Below are 17,035 nucleotides of genomic sequence, written 5' to 3' on the forward strand. Positions count from 1 at the left end.
GCTTGGAGCAGGTGATCCTTGAATAACAACCAAGAATCTTCGGCCCCCCTGCCCTCTAGGGCTGTGTTCCATGGAACCTTACTAAGCAGGTTCCTGAAGAGGCCAAAGTCTGCTCTCTTGAAGTCCAGGGCAGTGAGCTTGCTTCATGCTCTTCTCACTGTCCCAAGGATCTCGAATTCGACCATCTCGTGGTCACTGCAACCAAGGCTGCCCTGGAGCGTCACATTTCCAACCAGCCCTTCCTTGTTGGTGAGCACGAGGTCAAGCATGGCACCTCTCCTTGTTGGCTCCTCTATTACTTGCAGAAGGAAGATGTCTTCCACACAATCGAGGAACCTCCTGGATTGCTTGTGTCGGGCCGTACCTTCACTCCAACAGATGTCAGGGCGGTTGAAGTCTCCCATGAGAACAAGGGCCTGTGAGAATGAGGCTGTTCCTATCTGCCTATCATCCACAGATTCCTCTTGATCAGGCGGTCTGTAACAGATCCCCACAGTGATGTCCCCTATCGCTGCTCTCCCTTTAACCCTCACCCACAAACTCTCTGTCGACTGCTCACCCATCCCCAGACAGAGTTCCATACTCTCCAGCCTTTCCCTAACACAAATAGCAACTCCCCCTCCCCGCCTGCCAGGCCTGTCTTTTCTAAAGAGCCTGTAACCTTCCATTCCAACACTCCAGTCATAGGAGCCATCCCAACATGTTTCTGTGATGCCTATTATATCATGCCCACGTAGACATGCACACATCTCTAATTCCTCTTGTTTGTCCCCCATGGTACGGACGTTTGTATAGAGGCATCTGAGCCGAGCTCCAAATGAAGCCAGCTCATTGGCTGAAGTGGCTGGAATATCTCTGCATCGCTCTGAGCATTTATTGTAGGTGCTGGCAACTGACTGGTTGTGATGGGATGAAACAATGCCCCCCTCCCCCAACACATCTAGTTTAAAGCAACCTTGACCAGCCTGGCAAGCCTCCTACCAAAGCCACTCTTCCTCTTCTTTGCCAGATCAGCTCTACCAGCCCCCAGTAGACCTGCCCTACTGTCGTGGTTTAAGCCCCGGCTGTAAATTAGAATCACGCAGTCTACTTCCCCCCCCCCCCACTCCCCAAAGGGATGGGGAGGAGAATCGAAAGAATGCAACTCCCACGGGTTGAGATAAAAACAGTCCAGTAACTAAGGTATAACACAAATCACTACTGCTGCCACCAATAATAATAATGATAAGAGAAATAACAAGGGAAGAGAATATGATACCGCTCGCCGGAAAAGAGACCCCAACCGAAAAGAGGACGTGCCCTTCCGGGTAGCTCCCAGTTACATCCCCGGGCATGACGTGCTGTGGTATGGAATACCTTTTTCGCTAGTTTGGGTCAGGTGTCCTGTCCCCGCTTCCTCCCGGCCCCTCCTCCTCCCTGGCAGAGCATGAGACTCACAAAGTCTTTGGTCAGTCTAAACATCGGTGTTATCAGCTCTGTTCCCAGGCTGAAAGTCAAAACCACAGTGCTGCAACAGCTACTAAGAAGGAGAAAAACTGACTGCTACTGCTGAACCCAGGACACCTACTAACTTGGGCTCCATGTTGAAGACACCCAAACCTCTGAGTATGACACCACCGTTTTAACCATGTATTCACCTGGCCAATCCTCCTAGCTTTTTTAAGGTCTCCCCCTGTATCCTGGAGAATTGATGAAAAGACAATCTGAGCTCCAGAGCCTCTAACGTCCTCTCCCAGGGCTCTGGAGTCCTTCTTTATGTTCTCCAGCCTACTGCTATCAACATCACTAGCACCCACATGGATCACGAGAAGTGGGTAATAGCCTGTGGGTCTCACTAGAGCAGGCAGCCTCTCTGCAACATCCCTGATCCGTGCCCCAGGTAGGCAACACACCTCCCTCGAGACCAGGTCAGGCCGACAGATGAGTGCCTCTGTCCCTTTCAAAGTAGAGTCCCCTACCACTATGACCTGTCTCTTTTTCCTCGCAGCACCAGTAGTGATCTTCTTTACCGGTGCACCAGCCGGTTGTTTCTGGTGCAAGTGCCCTTCCTTCTTAGCCCCCTGCAGAACAGCAAAGCGGTTCTGGGTGGGGACAACAGCTTTAGGAGGAAGCCCCTTGTTTTTAATTGTCCTCTTCCTCCTTTTTTTTTGCTTTTTGTTCTTACTATTTCCCAGCTTCGTGGGTTGACAGCCTCCTCCACTCCTCCATGAGCTTCAGGGGACACCTGAGGCCTCTGCACAGTTTGGGCCTGGAGGAGGCAGTCCTGTTTCCTCTCAGCTTCCCTGAGATCTTGCAGCCTATTAACAGCATCCCGCATCTCAGCCACCTGCTGCAAGAGGACCTCCACCAGGGAGCACTGAGTACAGCCCTGCCCATTTGGCACCGTTGCCTCAGGAGACCAGTGCAGACACTCTCTAGACTCCGAGCTCTGCACTGCAGCCTCCCCTCTCCCATCAGCTCTGTCTGGGTGCCTACGCTGGCCACCGCTGGGGCAGCCAGAGCAGAGCTCCCAGACTGGGCCCCGGTCATACGGTGAGTACTCACCATCCCGCTCGCCTGCCCGCGTGAACTGCCTCGACCCGCCCTGCTCGCCGTGCTCCTGGTCGCTTGCTCTCCCAGGTGCAGGTTTTTTAACCAGTCAGGGCTGGTGCCGCTGCTCGTGGCTCCGCCCCCTGTGAGTCAGCTGCTCGCGTCAGCTGAGCTGCCGGCTCCTGGACAAGTCCTGCCGAGGACCTGAGGCTCCCTCGGTGGCTCTGGCCACTCTCAATTTCTTTCCCTAAACCAGAGTCAATGTTTCATCAGTATCACTGAGCTTTTCACATCTTCCAGGTCCAGGTTCAATCACACCATTATCATATAGAAAGGGAGCCCATGTCCCCTTCTATACTGTTATGTCCACATAGGAAAAAACCAAACATCTACAAAGATTGTACAGGAGCAACAGTATGTCTTAGTAGGTAGTTGAGACCAGAGCTACAATCCATGCTTTGAAATCTTCATGCACTTTTTTCACTTCTATCCAAAATCTGCTGAAAAGATTCAGATCTCATACAGAGATCCTCTGAAACTGCAAAGGTAAAATCCATACTGCTGAATCTACCCAGACCTTGGCAATAACGTTTATCAACAGTGTGACCTGATGAAGGAGCTGGAGCAGAATTTCACTCCAGTTTTAAAAGCCTAAATTTAGGTGTCTGCTTGTGCCTATGTGAGATCTCTGTATCTAAGTTTTCTTTATAGGCAAAGGAGAGCTGGATAATCCATTAAACAGAGACTAGGGAGAATGATGAAACAAGCATTATGATTAGTCTAAGATTAATACCTCGCTATATTTTATTGACTATACCTACTAGATCTGCAGAGACTCTGATGGAAATTTCGTACATAAATACCTACATGGCAGACACCTACATTTAGGCACTCGAATTGGGAGCTGTCCAAATGCCTATACTTGTTACTTTAACCTCTTGCCATAGCTTAATGACTAAAAGCCTTCCTGTTAACACCTTCTATATGATACCTTACTAAATTAAAATAATAACTTGAGCATCTGCACAGGACTTATCTTCAACATAATAAAAACTAAAAATTTTCTGAAGCACAATATAAAATAATTAGCTATAAAATATCTCTAATTTTCTAAAAATCTGTTTTGTGTCTGAGGTGAATTTTGCATGTTTTAGTCCTGAGTTTGCTGCAGACAAGGAATCTAAACAGACCAGTATTCAAATGACAAGGAACTTTCAATCTTAATAAATAAATGAATAAATAAATAAAATAATAAAAAAAAAATTATGTAACAAGCCGATTGGAGACCCGAGAATGGCACTGGCATTTCTTGCTGCAAAGCTAGAAACCACAGCACCACAGGCACTTGTTATTCAAGTATGCACTTTGGAAACATGCCTAGTTTTTGTTCTACTGAAACTATAAATGGGACAGCATATTAAGTACATGCTGTAGGAAACAAAACAAAACAAAACAAAATAAAAGAAAACAAAACACAACACATCCCCCCAGTCTTTGTCATGATTTTAAACTTTGAAGAAAATATGAATGCATTCGTATTTACTGTATCTATTCCATTACACAGAAAAAATTCAGCATTCATTTTTGCTACCATGAAGTGTTTCTTTTCTATGAGTTTTTAAAATAATATACCAAAAGCAAATCGAGTGGAATAGCAACAAAAAAACCTAAAATTATTAACAGCCTTCACATTACTTAGAAAACCATAGTGCTGGTGATGATATGCAATGATGATAGATGAGTCTTCACTCCTATTTTAATTTTTATCAGCTACATAAATTAGTAATGTCATCAATATGATTACTAGCTCTTCACTCACCTTCTGCGAAAGCTGTTGGTTTTCTCCTGGGTTTGGTCCTTTGATTACTTCATCTAACTCAGTATTACAAGTTAGTCCAGGACCTGCTTACAGTAAGTAAATATCTACAGGTGACTGGAGCAGGGAAATGTAGGAATTATTGGTGCTATTTTGACCTCTGTCTTGCTGTTTAATTGGAAAATAGTTAGGATTAATTCTGATAGTGTCGAAAAATTTTGGTTGGGAGCAGTTTTTGTTGTTATTTTGTTTTATTTTATTTTTTTCTGCTGTCGCCCATAAGGTGTGCATGATGTGAGGTCTGCGACATCTCTTTGAGAAAAATTCATATTAATGTAATCTCAGCCATTTGGTCGTGTCAAGAGAGTTCATTTAAGCAATGATTTCTAAAATATATCTAATGAATATTTTCTTCTGTTGGTTTAGTATGATCAACTGAGGCAGACAGCATTCAGATTAACATTTAGATCTGTGAAGCTAACATAGATCAAAAAGTTTGTGACAAAGGCTATGTGTCTTTGATCTGATTTATGATTCCACTTATAGTCCCTCAATAAACTGTTCAGGTCCCTAAGGAATATATTAAATGTAGTGAAGATATTCTATTAATTAATTCTGAAGATCCTAAGAAGAAAAAAAAAAAAGACTTTTTTTTCTTAATTCTTTCAATGTACCAAACCCATGGAGAGCAGCACAAAATAAGTTCAAGCTTCAATGAATTTAATAATTGTAAATATTTTTTGATATTGTGACATAGGTTATTAAAATAAGTGTATTAACGTTCATGCAGAATTTTGAAGCCTTTAGAGATACTAATTTTTTATATAAATCCTGACATTCTCATCCCTACACCATACTTTTAATATTAAAAAAAAAAAAAAAGAAAAAAAAGTTTGTGTTGTGGTTTAAGCCCAGCTCACAACCCAGAACCATGCAGCTGCTCGCTCACTCCCTGCCTTCCTCCCCCTGCTCCCAGAGGGATGGGAAGGAGAATTGAAAGATTGTAACTCCCACGGGTTCAGATAAGAACAGTCCAGTAAAAAAGGTATAACACAAATCACTACTGCTACCACCAAAAATAATAATGATAAGGGAAATCACAACGGAAGAGAATACAAATGCTCACCACCCACCAACCAACACCCAGCCCGACTGAGCAGTGATCTAGTCCTTCCCGGTAACTGTCCCCAGTTTGTATGCTGGGCATGACGTGCTGTGGTATGGAACACCTCTTTGGTTAGTTTGGGTCAGATGTCCTGTCTCTGCTTCTTCCTGGCTTCCCTTCCTCCCTGGCAGAGCATGAGACTCAGAAAGTCCTTGGTCAGACTAAATATTATTGAGCAACAACTAAAAACATCAGTGTTATCAGTGCTGTTCCAGGCTGAAAGTCAAAACCACAGCACTGCACCAGCTACTAAGAAGGAGAAAAATGACTGCTACTGCTGAACCCAGGACAGTATCCACCCCTTATTCCATACCATTCACATCATGCTCAGATCTCACAGTTTTCAGTATACCATCGCTCTTGTCTCATATATATATGCATACATCCACACAGAGAGAGAGAGAGAGATCATTCCTTAGTGGATGGACCAATCCCTATAAAGTTGCTGAGTTTATCCGTTCCATGATGGTGTTGTTGGGCTCCATCGGTGCTATCAGTGCTGTTCCAGGCTGAAAGTCAAAACCACAGACCTACACCAGCTACTAAGAAGGAGAAAAATGATTGCTACTGCTGAACCCAGGACAGTTTAGCCTATTTGTAATTTCTCAGAAAAATCTTAATGGCTAAATATTTAATTCCCATTTATTATTACTAAGATTTAATTACAGTACATTTATGCAATGTACTAGAGAACATTTAATAGCAAGACATGAAGGATTATCATTAGTAGTTAAAAATGAATGATTGTGACCATACAGATAAAGTACATGTAGTGATGAAATATCTTTCCTTTTTCTTCTTTGTTAGCTTACATGTTACTTTGAAAGTTCAGTACCTGAAATGAGTCCGGAAAACTACTCTGAATTTTTAAGGTCTTATTCTTCAAAATATAAACTTTGTCAGTATAAAAGACGTATGTATAGATAAGGTTTTTTTTAGTAGTATTCATAACATTTAAAGTGTAGGGATTGGCGCACGGAAGATCACGTGATGTGACGGGAAGTTGCCAGGAGGGACAGGAACCAGCTGACTCTGGGGAGGTGCTTAGGCAACAGATATAAGGAATTGCAACTGCACAATAAATCGTTGTTGACCCACATTCCATGAATGCTCTATGTCTTGACCCTAGTTCGGAGGGAACTAGTGCTTCCGTCCCTCACCACACGAGTAGCGAGAAACTACATAAAGATTATTATTTTTGTTTAGCAGAAGCACTTCACAGAATGAATGCTTATCTTTGATATATAAACTCTACATACAATGGAACACAAAACTGCACAAGGATATTTCTTTACATAACTGTATAAGTTTCTTCTTGTTCTGTGAATGGAAGTTTCAAAATACTCATTCTGAAATTGTTTAGCACTTCCAACCATTATTCACTTTAATATCAGAGGCATTGAATGGCATGAAAATGAAAAATAAAATAAGTATTCATACTATTGTTCAAATTATGAAGAATAAGCTCCCCTCATCCCCTTTTACTCTGATGACATTCTCTTTTCATTCGGCATTTCTCTTAACACAATAGTCATTTTGGTAAGAAATGGGTTTTTTTCAGTCTTCAGCAGTCTTAAAAGAAATGAAAGGCAAAGGTGAAATAAAAATATTCCATATGTTTATTGTTAGCATCTTTTCGCTCTTACTGGAATATGTGACACTGAGATTCCTGAAATCCCACTGAAGAAAGAAAAGGTATTGAAAAGCTGGAGACATTCAGAAACTCTCATATACATTTTGTCTAAGGATCCTAGACATAGCTGATTATATTCCTATTCAGACACTTCTGGAAAGCTGCTGCATCTCAGAAACAAATTTGAAGGATATTTATAACAACTAACACACATAAAATGCGTGTTGAAGGGCTGTATTCTGTCAATTTATCATTCTGAAGTAAACGAGTAACTATTCACCTCTCGACTCTGGTCCCAATTAAAAAAAAAATAAAAAATTTTAAAATGAATAGAACATGTAATTATCGGGGGGAGGGGGAAGGCAAAGTGACATGAGCACATTTCTTTAAATTACCCAGCATGTCAGCTTTCATGACAGACTTCTGTGAGTAGCATTTAGTAACTGTAACCTGTAGTCTCAAAGTAAGTGTGATATGCCTTCCTGTTCCATTAATAAGTACTTTCAGTCCAAGAATTAGAAGCATGTTTTTTTCAATGCGGTCTTAGCTTGCTCTGGCAATATACATAATTTGAGGATGAGAAAGATAATGAGGGTGATGGGGAAAGGTGATGTATTAATCATTTTAATATTGTCAGTCATTCTCAGTCAGATATTCTGTGTTCAGGAGATATGACAGAAAGGAAAGGGAAACGGAAAGGGAAAGGGAAAGGGAAAGGGAAAGGGAAGGAGAAGTGGAAGTGGAAGGAGAAGTGGAAGGGGAAGGAAAACAGAAAGGGGAAGGGAAAGGAGGGGAGGGGAAGGGAAAGAAAGGGAAAGGGGAGGGGAACGGAAAGGAAGGGAAAGGAAAGGGAAAGGGAAAGGGAAAGGGAAGGAGAGGAAACGGAAGGAGAGGAAAGGGGAGGAGAGGAAATGGAAGGAGGGGAAAGGGAAGGAGGGGAAAAGGAAGGAGAGGAAAGGAGAAGAAGGAAAGGAGAGGAGAGAGGAGAGAGGAGAGAGGAGAGAGGAGAGAGGAGAGAGGAGAGAGGAGAGAGGAGAGAGGAGAGAGGAGAGAGGAGAGGAGAGGAGAGGAGAGGAGAGGAGAGGAGAGGAGAGGAGAGGAGAGGAGAGGAGAGGAGAGGAGAGGAAAGGAGAGAAAGGAAAGGAAAGGAAAGGAAAGGAAAGGAAAGGAAAGGAAAGGAAAGGAAAGGAAAGGAAAGGAAAGGAAAGGAAAGGAAAGGAAAGGAAAGGAAAATCTCTCAAAACTTAGAGCCCATTTTTATGTTATACCCAGTCAAGCAGTCAAATGCTTTGTCATCTCACACTGACTTCTCACTAGTCTGAATTTTACAAATAAAGACTGAAAATTTGAAAAAAAAATCACTAGTAATATTCTTGAGAAGTGAGTCTATATATACAAAATATGTTTTTTCTAAAGTCCTTTCTTTTATTGTCTTTTAATGGACTGTGGAGTTTCTGGAAACCTGATGCTCTTAATTTCATTATAGGTAATCAGGTTCCACTGGGTTCTGTGGAATACAGGCTAGTTCACAAGGTAAATATCACTCTGAATCCTTCTTATGCTTAAAAGACTTCATTACAAATAAAATATCTGAATGTGAGAACTAAATACTTGCTGTAGAAAAGCCCTGAAGTGGAAATGTATTTACATACAACTCAAAAGCTAAGTAGTCAGAATCTAAAGCTCCATGGTTTTATTTTGTGGTTAGCTTCAGTGAAGAAGTACTAGATAGCCAAAGCAGACCAGTTCTTTATTCTTGTGAATAGATGCATGAATTTCAAGTTATTTTGTTTGCACCTGTCATGGTTTAAGCCCAAGCTGTAAATCAGAACCACGCAGTCTACGCCCCCCCCCCCCCCCTTTTTTTCCCTCCACTTCTGGAGGGACGGGGAGGAGAATCAAAAGAATGCAGCTCCCACGGGTTGAGATAAAGACAGTCCAGTAACTAAGGTATAATACAAATCACCACTGCCGCCACCAACAATAACAACGACAAGAGAAATAACAAGGGAAGAGAATACGATACCGCCCGCTGGAAAAGACAGCCCGACCGAAAAGGGGACGTGCCCTTCCGGGTAGCTCCCAGTTCCATCCCCTGGCATGACGTGCTGTGGTATGGAACACCTCCTTGGCCAGTCTGGGTCAGGTGTCCTGTCCCCGCTTCCTCCCGGCCCCTCCTCCTCCCTGGCAGAGCATGAGACTCACAAAGTCCTTGGTCAGTCTAAACATCGGTGTTATCAGTTTTTTTTTCCCAGACCAAAAGTCAAAAACACAGTGCTGCAACAGCTACTAAGAAGGAGAAAAAAAACTGACTGCCACTGCTGAACCCAGGACAGTATCCACCCCTTGTTCCATACCATTCACGTCATGCTCAGATCCCACATTTTCCATATACCCTCACTCTCATCTCGGTGCACTGTTAGCTTAGTGCACGGACCAATTCCTATAAAGCTACTGAGTCCGTTCGGTTCATGATGTTGGGCTCCATCTCTTGGAACAGTCTTTCAGGGCAGAAGAAGCTGTGTGCAGTGTTGGATCGTTGCCTGCTGATGCTGATCATTCCTTTACTGTAGAACTCGTCCGGTTCTATCAAAGTTCATTCTCTGCTGGGATTATGGTCGGAGGGAAGTCAGGGCCAGTCGCTGGTGCCCTGCAGACTTCTAGTTGATGGGCTATAGCAGGCAACAGCGTACAATTGAGTTCATTGTCTGTTTTCCCCTAAAATCAAATCCCCTTGAGGTACACATAGGACTTCCCCATCTTCCCGCATTACCCACCAAGTATATCCAGGTCCCTGAGCAAAAGCAATCCCACGAGTGGGTTTGCCTTTACCTGAAGCAGGAATAACCCAGACTGTCTTCCCCAGCAAATTCTTCATGTGCACCACAGGAACTTTGTCCCCCTCTACAATATGTAAAAGTTCTGACTGTGCTGGGCCAGCCCTGTTGGCAGATCCTCTGGTGTTGACCAACCAGGTGGCCTTTGGTAAGTGTGTATCCCAATGCTTGAAAGTTCCCCCACCCATTGCTCTCAGTGTAGTTTTTAACAGCCCATTGTACCGTTCGATTTTCCCAGAGGCTGGTGCATGGTAGGGGATGTGATATACCCACTCAATGCCATGCTCTTTGGCCCAAGTGTCTATAAGGTTATTCCGGAAATGAGTCCCATTGTCTGATTCAATTCTTTCTGGGGTGCCATGTCGCCACAAAATCTGGTTCTCAAGGCCCAGGATAGTGTTCCTGGCAGTGGCATGGGGCACAGCGTATGTTTCCAGCCATCCGGTGGTTGCTTCCACCATGGTAAGCACATGGCGCTTGCCTTGGCGGGTTGGTGGGAGCGTGATATAGTCAGTTTGCCAGGTCTCCCCATATTTATACTTCAGCCATCGTCCTCCATACCAAAGAGGCTTTAACCGTTTGGCTTGTTTAATTGCAGCACATGTTTCACACTCGTGAATAACCCGGGCAATAGTGTCCATTGTTAAGTCCACCCCTCGACCACGGGCCCATCTGTATGTTGCATCTCTGCCCTGATGACCTGAAGTGTCATGGGCCCACCGGGCCAAAAATAATTCACCTTTATGTTGCCAATCTAAGTCCATCTGAGCCACTTCAATCTTAGCAGCTTTGTCCACTTGTTGGTTCTTCTGGTGTTCCTCAGTGGCCCGACTCTTGGGTACATGGGCGTCTACATGGCGTACCTTCACCACCAGGTTCTGCACCCGGGCAGCGATATCTTGCCACAGTGCAGCAGCCCAGATGGGTTTACCTCTGCGTTGCCAGTTGCTCTGCTTCCATTGCTGCAACCACCCCCACAGGGCATTTGCCACCATCCATGAGTCAGTAGAGAGATAAAGTACTGGCCACTTTTCTCGTTCAGCAATGTCCAGGGCCAGCTGGATGGCTTTCACCTCGGCAAACTGACTCGATTCACCCTCCCCTTCAGCAGTTTCTGCAACTTGTCGTTGAGGATTCCATACAGCTGCCTTCCATCTCCGATGTTTTCCCACAATACAGCAGGACCCATCAGTAAACAAGGCATACTGCTTTTCACTTTCTGAGCGTTTATTATATGGTGGGGCCTCTTCAGCACGCATCACCTCCTCCTCTGGTGACATTCCAAAATCTTTGCCCTCTGGCCAGTCCATGATGACTTCTAGAATGCCTGGACGACTGGGATTTCCTATTTGAGCTCGTTGTGTAATTAGTGCAGCCCATTTACTCCATGTCGCATCGGTTGCATGATGTGTAGAGGAGACCCTGCCTTTGAACATCCAGCCCAGAACGGGCAACCTGGGTGCCAGGAGGAGCTGTGCTTCAGTGCCAATCACCTCCGAAGCAGCTCGAACCCCTTCATAGGCTGCCAGTATCTCTTTCTCAGTTGGGGTATAGCTGGCCTCAGATCCTTTGTATCCCCAACTCCAAAAGCCGAGGGGTCGACCTCGAGTCTCCCCTGGAGCTTTCTGCCAGAGGCTCCAGGTAGGACCATTCTCCCCGGCTGCGGTGTACAGTACATTTTTTACATCTGGCCCAGTCCGGACTGGTCCAAGGGCTACTGCATGAACTATCTCACGTTTAATTTGCTCAAAGGCTTGTTGTTGCTCAGGGCCCCATTTAAAATCATTCTTCTTCCGGGTTACATGATAGAGAGGGCTTACAATCGAACTGTAATTTGGGATGTGCATTCTCCAGAACCCCACAGCACCCAAGAAAGCTTGTGTTTCTTTCTTATTAGTTGGTGGAGACATTGCTATTATTTTGTTGATCACATCTGTAGGGATCTGGCGACGTCCATCTTGCCATTTTATTCCCAAAAATTGAATCTCCTGTGCAGGTCCCTTGACCTTACTCCGTTTTATGGCAAAACCAGCTTTCAGCAGGATTTGGATTATTTCCCTCCCTTTCTCAAAGACTTCTTCCGCTGTATCACCCCACACAATAATGTCATCAATGTACTGCAGGTGTTCTGGAGCTTGCCCCTGTTCCAGTGCATTCTGGATCAGTCCATGGCAGATGGTAAGGTTGTGTTTCCACCCCTGGGGCAGTCGGTTCCAAGTGTACTGGACTCCCCTCCAAGTAAAAGCAAACTGTGGCCTGCACTCTGCTGCCAAAGGAATTGAGAAGAATGCATTGGCAATATCAATCGTGGCATACCACTTGGCTGCCTTTGGCTCCAGTTCATACTGAAGTTCTAGCATGTCCGGTACGGCAGCACTCAATGGTGGTGTGACTTCATTCAGGCCACGATAGTCTACTGTTAGTCTCCACTCTCCGTTAGACATTCGCACTGGCCATATGGGGCTATTAAAGGGTGAGCGGGTCCTGCTGATCACTCCCTGACTCTCCAGACTACGGATCAGTTTATGGATGGGAATCAGGGAGTCTCGGTTGGTGCGATACTGCCGCCGGTGCACTGTTGTGGTTGCGATTGGCACTTGTTGTTCTTCGACCTTCAGCAACCCCACAACAGAGGGATCCTCTGAGAGACCAGGCAAGGTTGGACAGCTGCTCATTTTCCTCAGTCTCCAAAGCAGCAATACCAAAAGCCCATCGGTACCCTTTTGGGTCTTTGAAGTACCCTCTCCTGAGGTAATCTATGCCGAGGATGCATGGAGCCTCTGGACCAGTCACAATGGGGTGCTTTTGCCATTTCCTTCCAGTCAGGCTGATCTCAGCCTCCAGTACAGTCAACTCTTGGGATCCTCCTGTCACTCCAGAGATATAGATGGGTTCCACCCCTTGACAGCTTGACGGCATCAGGGTACACTGTGCACCGGTATCTACCAGAGCTTTATACTTCTGCGGGACTGATGTGCCAGGCCATCTGACCCACACAGTCCAGTAAATCCGATTGTCCCCTACCTCCACCTGGCTGGAGGCAGGGTCCCTCTAACAGTCATCACAACGTTGGACACCTAAGTCGTGTTGAAAGGGATTATTCTTCGCTATCACAGGAGCTGGAGTAAAATCAGCTCTTCCACTCCATCTGGGAACCTGCTCACCAGAGACTGAAGCCGCAGCTCTCATGGGATGATTAGTCTTGACCCTTGTTCCTATTTTCAATTCATGCACCCGTTCCTCCAAAGCTGAAGTAGGTTTTCCATCCCACTTCGTCATGTCTTCTCCATGACCCCGCAGGTAAAACCATAGGGTGGCTCGTGGTGTTTGCCTTCTGTATCTTCTGTCTCGAACAATAGGACGTCTTTTGTTAACAGCTGAGACGTATGTTGGTACACGTGAGGAGCTGGATAAATCAGATAGATCGTCCCTCAATTGTTTGACATCCTGGGACAGTTTTTCCACAGCTGAGATGATGGAAAGGGTGAGATTGTCTTCGAACTCTCGGAGTTTGTGAATCATTTCATCCACTGTTGGTGTTACTATGTCACCCCAGGTTACTGTTGCCAATGAATGGGCATATGATGACGGTGCATTCCGTGTAAGTTTTCGCCACATGAGTCGTGTACATTCGACTTCATCTGGGTCTATGGGTATATCTCCGTTATTCGGTTTGGTGTGATAGATCATCTCTACGATGGCTGATTCCCTCAGAGACTGGATGCCTTTGTCTAAAGTAGCCCACTTGGCCGAACGACTCGTAACATCGTCCTTGTATGGAAACCTTTCTTTCACAGCTGCCAAGAGCCGCCTCCAAAGACTGAGGGACTTTTTCTCTCTTGCAATTGCTTTGTCAATTCCCCCTTCTCTAGCAAGTGATCCCAGCTGCTTGGCTTCCATACCTCCTAGTTTGTGACCATCGGCCCCATTGTCCCAGCATCGTAGCAACCAGGTGATGATGTGCTCCCCTGGTTGACGGGTAAAATCTTTTCGCATATTCCGTAGCTCGGTTGAGGTCCGAGGTCGAGAAGTCACCTCTTCTTCTTCTTCTTCGTCATGGGATGATGACTCCTGATCAGATGGTGGCCCGGGTGGTGAATACATTGTTTCTTCATCTTGCTTCACCCTTCTTGCCTCTTTTTTGCTTTTTCTCTTGCGTATGGGGGCAATTGATATTGGTACGAATTGGTCCTCTGGTTTAGCTGCAGTCATTATCACTGTGCTTTGAGTAGCAACTGTACTTGTCGCTGGGGGTGGTGGAGCTGCTGTGGTTGAGGCTGGGGTAGCTTCGCTGTCCGTTGCAATTGAAGTTTGAGTAGCGGCTGTACTTGTCGCTGGAGGTGGTGTAGCTGCTGTGGTTGGAGCTGGGGTAGCTTCGCTGTCTGTTGCAGTTGAAGTCTGAGTAGTGGCTGTACTTGTCGCTAGGGGTGGTGTAGCTGCTGTGCTCGGAGCTGGAGTAGCTGCGCTGTCTGTTGCTTCGCCCTCAGATCCAGGGACATTTCTTTCCTTTTGAAGGTGCTGGAGAGTGTTGAACAAGGCCCGGTAAGCATAGGCCAAGCCCCAGCATGTTGACATGATTTGTCCCTCTCTGGTATGACCAGGATGACAGCACACCTCATTTAAGTGTTTTACTAATTCTTCTGGATTTTGCACTTGTTCGGTGGTGAAATTCCAAAACACTGGAGGGGCCCACTGACCTAGATACTTGCCCATACTATCCCACACACCCTGCCACTCATGGCTGTCCAGCCTCGGGGAAAATCTCTCGGTCCCCCTATTTTGTCGTCTAACCCCAGACAAGGCCCAAACCCGACTCTGCTTAACTCTTGAGATCAGACGTAATGGTTGTGGACAAAACACACTCTGTATGCGTGCCAACATGGTGACCCCCATCACAATCAGCAAACAGGTCTCAACAATATTAAAAGGCCACTCAAAAACTTCAAAACTCTCAAACGATGCTGTAAACGGTCTGGGAGGGGCACTGGGAGGGTAAAAGAATGTCTCCTTCATAGGTTGACCACCCAGGAAGGAGAAAAAAGATGTGTAATTGCTAAGCATTTGTATTATATACCTCCCAAAGTATAAAGGTGGTGACCACGCTGGGAATATAAGCCAGACCAGTTTCATGATCAATTTTTCTATTGTATTACAAGTCATTACCATAAAATATAATGATTCAATAACCTTAGCCCAAGCCCCACACTTGAAAAACACTAACACAGCAAATACCGGCTCTAAGTAACCTACGGCATATTTAGACTGTGAGATCAAAACCAACAACTTTGAGAGCCAATAAATCAGCATTGTGACATGTGACTATCAATCCAAAACACTGAATGCTTATCACAAATACGATTAGACACACTCCGGTCAGATCTGTCGTTATCTCAACCCTTCGTACCCCACGTTGGGCGCCAAAAATAGAACTGTCGTGGTTTAAGCCCAAGCTGTAAATCAGAACCACGCAGTCTACGCCCCCCCCCCCCTCCCCCTCCTTTCTTCCCTCCGCTTCTGGAGGGACGGGGAGGAGAATCAAAAGAATGCAGCTCCCACGGGTTGAGATAAAGACAGTCCAGCAACTAAGATACAATACAAATCACCACTGCCGCCACCAACAATAACAACGACAAGAGAAATAACAAGGGAAGAGAATACGATACCGCCCGCTGGAAAAGACAGCCCGACCGAAAACGGGACGTGCCCTTCCGGGTAGCTCCCAGTTCCATCCCCTGGCATGACGTGCTGTGGTATGGAACACCTCCTTGGCCAGTCTGGGTCAGGTGTCCTGTCCCCGCTTCCTCCTGGCCCCTCCTCCTCCCTGGCAGAGCATGAGACTCACAAAGTCCTTGGTCAGTCTAAACATCGGTGTTATCAGTTTTTTTTTCCCAGACCAAAAGTCAAAAACACAGTGCTGCAACAGCTACTAAGAAGGAGAAAAAAACCTGACTGCCACTGCTGAACCCAGGACAGCACCAAAAGAATTTTCATTAGTTCTTGTTTCATAATGATGAAATACACTCCCTGCATCTACCTGTCTGTCCTTAAAAGCTGCTTCTTTCTGAAATTACTAATGGCAGACACATGCTGTGAAGTACTGAGACCACTCACATCAGAAGTCTTTCATGTAATGCATTATGACTGACTGTATTAGGTGTTTTGCATTGTAGCAGCAATGTGTTAGCAATCAGAGTAGGACACTTAAACTCACTTTTTTTTTCTTTTTTTTTTTAAGACACTAAGGTTAATCAAAGAATCCATCCCTCTGTAACAGTATCTGATTTTCCTGTGCTTTTCTGGGTAATAAGTGACTAGAATAAACTGGGGCAATCATGTTTGTTTCCTGATACTTAGGATGATGAGAATTGCTTATCCTTTTCTCCAAATAAATGTGTTAAAACTAAAGAAGTCACACACTTGTATACTATCCATAAAATGGATTCTATACAGAAGTTTAGAACACTGCTTAATTTTTACTTAATTCTCATTTGAAGTTCATCAGGTAATATTTAAATTACTTTGGGGCATTGGGTTGTAATAAAAAAATAAGTGATTAAAATTATAAAAATTGTAGAATATAAAATATTAAACATTTAAAATTTATGCATACTTATTGTAAATGCTGATATGTATATAAACTTGTGATAGATGTCAGATTGTGCTAATTTCTTGTTTAAGTCTTTGAGATCCCTGTGTAAAAAAAAAACCAAAACCAACCATAAATCTTAAGCCTGTATTCTTTTGCTGATAACTGGCCAGCATGTTTAATGACAAGTAATATTTCATTAATAATACAGTGGAACCAGCAACTTTTTAAGATTACAATGCATCCCTGTGTGGATGCTGGAATGTATTTAGTCTGTTTTTTATAGTACTGAAAGAAGCAGTACCAAACTTGGTAAATTTCTCAGGTTTGCATCCTACAAATTCATTTTCAGTTGATATAATTCTCTTCCTTGAACTGTACTGTTGAGACTGTGTAAGAATATATCTTCTGCATCTTGAAAAAGAACCCCCTAGCACATGAATTCAAGTTTCCAGTAGTGCTAGTCTAA

This window comes from Psittacula echo, assembly GCF_963264785.1.
Source record: "Psittacula echo genome assembly, chromosome: 3".
NCBI lineage: Eukaryota > Metazoa > Chordata > Aves > Psittaciformes > Psittacidae > Psittacula > Psittacula echo.